Source organism: Trichechus manatus, unplaced genomic scaffold, assembly GCF_000243295.1.
Source record: "Trichechus manatus latirostris isolate Lorelei unplaced genomic scaffold, TriManLat1.0 scaffold00005, whole genome shotgun sequence".
Classification (NCBI taxonomy): Eukaryota; Metazoa; Chordata; class Mammalia; order Sirenia; family Trichechidae; genus Trichechus; species Trichechus manatus.
In genome coordinates, this window is record NW_004443941.1 from 10,456,451 (window position 1) to 10,462,192 (window position 5,742).

The 5,742-nt window shown below is 38.7% G+C and overlaps 1 pseudogene; it reads right to left on the reverse strand.

Annotated features, from left to right (window-relative positions):
• Positions 1–4,753: 4,753 nt before the first annotated feature.
• On the reverse strand, positions 4,754–5,263 carry LOC101354229 (putative uncharacterized protein FLJ44553; annotated as a pseudogene).
• Between the last annotated feature and the right edge of the window lie 479 nt (positions 5,264–5,742).

Here is a 5,742-nt window from a genome sequence, read left to right on the forward strand (position 1 = left end):
AACAGTATTGCAGCATTGTATGTTACCAGCAAATATACGTGTGTGTGTGTCTGTGTGTGTGTGTGTATGTGTATACATATATAAATAAAAACTTGAAAGTAATCTGAATGATCATAAACAGAGAAAAGGTTAAATGCATTATGGTACATCCGCTATGTGAAGCATTCTGCAGCATATTAAAAATAATAAGATGGATGTGTGTTTTGACTGGGAAAGAAGCTTGTTATATTATTAAATAAAAAGAGCCAGTTTTAAAAGTAATAGATAGAGGCAGAGTCATATTTGTAAAATGAAGGACAGAAAGCCTCTCTATGAGTAAATAAATTATAATAGGCTTGCTGAAGTATAAAAATGCCTAGAAAGATCATTCCAAACTGTTGATATTGACTTACTCAGATGGTGAGATGGGCATGGTTGTGGGGAGTGATAAAAAGCAGGAGAAGATGAAGATTATTTTTTTTCCCCTAATACTTTAAACTTTTCAGTTATTACATTGAAAAGAAACATCTTTTTTTTTTTCAAGAAAGGCCTAAAATGTATTATACCTTGTGCGCTCTGCTGGTTTGCTTATAGAATGAGATGAAGCGGTGGTAGCTCTGAAATAATTAAGCTTACTCTACATTATACTGCATTTTCACTATTTCAAACAATGATACTACCATATGGTACAGTTTCAAGTACTAGTATCTTGTTATTTACATTCTAAACAATTATGTTTTTAATAAACTCTTAAATCTGAAAGAAGACCAATAATCTTATTGTAAAAAATAGCTGTATAATGAATACGATCCTACTAATTCTAAAATGTTGAAATTCTAATTGAGAAGTTTTTCTAGGGAATTTTGAGCCTCAAATATGTGGCCTTTCCTCATTTCCTTCCGTCGTTCTTTCTCTGGCTTCCTGAGCCCCAGCTTTTCTAGCCTTTAGTCAGTCACTGTATTGTGTGTCCCTGATCAGGCCTTTTTGTACATTGTCTTCACTCTGCCTGGGCCGCTTTTCCCTCTTTCCCCAACCATTGTCTAATTAACTCTCACTCGTTCAATAATGAACTCAAATATCACGGCCTTAGAGAAACAGCTGTGTAACCCGCACTGTGCCCAATAGAAGGTCAGGTAATGCATTTATACTTTCTGAGTACCCTATACTTTTTCCATATAAAACCAAAAAAACCAAACCCGTTGCCATCAAGTCGATTCTGACTCATCATGACCCCATAAGACAGAGTAGAACTGCCCCATAGGGTTTCCAAGGAGCAGCTGATGGATTCGAACTGCCGACCTTTTGGTTAGCAGCCAAATGCTTGACCACTGTGCCAATAAGTGCAAACCATTTGTGCCACCCAGAGACCTGTGTCTGATGGATTAACTCTGTGGAAAACAAACATTGCTGCTGTGATTTTGACTTTAAGGTTTTTGTTAGCTGCCATGGAGTAGGCCTCCAACTCATGGGTACCCCATACACAATGGGACAAAATGCTGCTGGGCCCTGCACTATTCCCATGAGGATTGTATTTTGGAAGCAGGTCACCAGGCCTTTCCTTAACATATGTCCGTTAGTCTGGAAGCTCCAATGAAATCTGTCTAGCATTACAGCCACACACAAGCAACCACTGGGCTGCACGTGAGAGGCATTGGCGGATAATCCAACCTAGGTTTCCTGCATGGAAGGGAGAATTCTACCACTGAATTGTCCCTTTGATGTTAACAGGAGTATATTACTTTCTAGGTTATCTTTTCTGAATGATCTGAACCATCTCTGAGGGTTTTCGTAATGGATAGTCAGGCTTAGAATGAGTTCATCCATAATGATATCAACAACATGCCTAGAACAAAATATCATGTTACTTTCTTTCCTAAATGATGATCTCATCATCTTTTATGAAATGCAAATGGTGGAAGATGGTCCAAAACACTGATGGGAAATACATGTGAAATGTTCATATTCTTTATGGTTTCTTAACATATGAAAACAGTCATGAAGCATCAAACAGAACTTTTCTCTTAAAATTCTCTGCTTCTTCTTAACCATAGATGAAGATTTACTTTTATCTTTCTTCTGACACTGAAATCAGTCTCTTTTACTAAATTTCTTTATTTGTTATCAAAGCTATGTTATTCAAATTTGTCTGCACCTGAATAACTTTCATCCATTCCATCGCTGCACCCCAAGCCTGTGATTGGGTGTAGAAACCCCATGGAGAGACACCAATATTTCCTATAAAGCAGCAGGACTGGTACATTCTTTAGCACCATCCAAAGCCTTTTTCGAGGAAGGGCCCTATGCAAAATCGGTAACCTGCTTTCACAGTAGTATGTTGGAACTTCCAATAATTATTTTCTTTTGTGCTCTATCAGCAACAATTAAAAGAGAATTGAAGGAGTTCACCCCTGCTCTTAATAGATCTCCAAAGACCGCAGAGCTATTTTTCTCTTTAATGTTTTTGTTGACTTCGGATGAGGGCAAGTTAGGATTCTCTGCATAGCTAACCTCTTGTGACTTTTTATTCCTTGCATTCCTGGGAATTCTTAGTGTTTATATAAAGGTGATTCAATTGAGAATAGGGTCATATTCTATATCAAGTGAGCCTGTCATAACATCAAAGTCATTAGACTCAGTGGAAGAATCTAATAAATGACATCCAAGTTTAATGTGATAGGTCTGCTGATACATCTACCAAGTGTGTTTTCATTATTCGGATTGTCTGAATAGTTCATGACCTTGAGTTCTGCCATTGTCTGTTTGAAGGTAGCCAGCAGGCAGGAAAGTTAAGAACCGGCCAGACCAGGTCATTGCATTTCATGTCTTTAAGAAACTAAGGCAATATATGTAAACACTGAATGACAGAGAGTGAGTAGGTTATGGCAAACACCCAGTGACAAATGTATCTGCTACTTTACTTATGCAGCTAAATTATATGACTTTTTTTAAAAAAGCTTTTGCTAAATAATGGTACTCTTCTTTCAATTGCCTCTTTTATGCTTTGGACATGTTATCAGGAGGAATCAGCCCCTGGAGAAGGACATCATGCTTGGTGAAGTAGAGGGTCAGCGAAAAAGAAGACGACCCTCCATTAGATGGATTGACACAGTGGCTGCAACAATGGGCTCAAACAGCAACAATTGCGGGCCTGACGCAGGACTGGGCAGTGTTGCGTTCTGTTGTACACAGGGTCACCACGAGTCGGAAATGACTCAATAGCACCTAACAACAGCAGCAAGAACAACAACAATAAAAGATATTTATTGATTAAGTTGAGAGCATTTACATACTAAAAAGTCAATAAATATTGTAAGACTTTCTTAATAAATAAAATGTTTGAAATTAAGGGATATAGATTGAATTTGAGGCTTCAGCTTTAAGTCTTGATTTAATTTTGGTTGTTCAATACCATAAACATTACTTATTCATACATATGAAATACTATATACTTTGTAAACAATTCATGCTGTGATTTTCAGATACTTTTACGTATATCAATCCAGAAGATTGAGAGTAGTGTGACTTTTTTGAAACACCTGCTTTAATTCATGATTACAAATACAACTTTTAAACCAGAAATAACCTAAACTTGGAATTGTTGCTAAAAAGTGTCTATAATTAAATATTATCATGACACAATATGTCGTGTGTTCACTTGTTATTGCACAGTTCACTATTGTTTCTAATGAGATACATCTGCGATTCACCTGTTGTTAGGTACCATCATGTTGGTTCCGACTCATAGTGACCTTATAGGACAGAGTAGAACTGCTCTATAGAGTTTTCTAGGAGCAGCTGGTGGATCTGAACTGTCAAACTTTTGGTTACCAGCCGAGTTCTTAACAACTGTGCCACCAGATTCATCTAGCGTTCAAATAAACTAACCTGAAGGTATTGATATAGTATGTTCATTTGTATGATTTTATGGGAACAGGAATCTACAGGTACAAATTTTTTAAAAGACCAATGCTATGTAGCATTTATAAATCTCAGTCCATCATTTCAGGTGTGCTAACAATTTTTTTTGTAGAATTTTCTATCTGCATCTAACACACAATAATTTATTTGGTCTGTTCCTGACCCTCATCTCACAGAATTGGCAGGAAATTCAACCCCAGTGTTCTATGGTAGGAGTGGCTTCTCCTCTCCCAGGATTATGTGGTACACAGAAACAGGAACCAGGTCAATGTCAACCCACCATAACTGTTGCTGCTATTATCCTTTTCCAGTCCCTTATTGTCTCTTGGCATGGCTGGTGACTTTTCTGCTTCCTTTGCAAGTAGATATGTGGAGAGCTTTTGTAGTCTGAATACCCTGATTCAGCCCAGCCTAGCTGAGTGAACTCAAAAGCACGAGACCACTGATGTTTTGCTGCTTACCTGGGGGGTGGGTCTCTACCATTTTGGATTTACACACTAACCTTCCCTGCCCACTCTAGAAAATTGTATTCTTGTGGTTTGACCTCTACTCCTATTCAACGCGCCTCGACTTTCTCCTCTCTCACTTTCAAATGTCAAGCACTATATTTTAAATTGTTTGAGTTTTCCACAAGACAAAGGAAGAAGGTAAACCCGTTGCCACTGAGTCGATTTCAACTCATAGCGACCCTATAGGACAGAGTAGAACTGTACCATAGAGTTTCCAAGGAGAGGCTGGTGGATTCGAACTGCCGACCTTTTGGCTAGCAGCTGTAGCCCTTAACCACTGTGCCACCAGGGCTCCAAAGAAGAGGATACAACAAAACTGTGAGTTGTGTTTTGTGTTACAAAAGCCCTCAGAGGACTGGAGAGGATTTGGAGTACAGCAAAAGTATTTGGAAGATAAAAGGTTTGAGGAAAACTGGGCTTCCCTGGAAGACTAGAAACCTTCCCTCAGCTAGGGTAGGAGGAGAGATGAATGAAAGGTGAGGAGGGAGGGCAAAGGCATGGTTCCCCTTTCCCTCCTAACTTATCACTCTCCCTCAGGGAGGCAGTAAGCTTGGGGAGAATGACTGTGTGGTGGTGGGGCTACAGACTTCCCAGGCCCTGTAGTGGCCCCAAAGTAGCAGGGACACAAATGGGCCATGCAAACAGGAATGAGGAACAGAAATATCAGTATCAGTAAAGGAAGACTAGAAGGAAGTGTTGCCATTTTGGTTGATACCTCTTCAAAGAGCTGACTAGAGAAACAAATGGATCTCCCAATACCTTGACACTACCAAGCTCCCCTACCCCAAACTTAGACACAGCCTCAAAGGTCGAGAAATACAAAAATGATGGAAGTGATTGCTGACACCTTCCAACATAGAATGGATATCTATGAGCAATTTTTAATTCCGCCTACAAAAGCTTTCAAAGTAACATAACATTAAAGCAGAAGGGGTAACTAGAGGAAAAATGGAGAGAAGAATTACAATATATCAAACTTCATTCTGAGTCTTCTACTACAGCAAAATTAAAAATATAGTGATAATATATCAGTAGAGTTTCCTGCTATAACTCCAATACATTCTCCAATTTCTTTCTTCTCAGATACTTTCAACTTGTTAAATCAAACCACAGTGTTATGCTGAGAGGAAGGTGAGATTCCAAATGCTTTTGAAAATCGTACAAGAAGAATTATTTTTTCTAAGACCCAGAACATACTCTCACTTTAGGATTACCCTCACTCCCTCCGTGGCCCTCTTTCCTCAGACTGCAGTGGCAACGATGTTGTCATCTGATTCTGACCAAAGTGGGCTCATAGTCAATTGTTAAACCTTTGGTCTAATTATGGATTGATAAA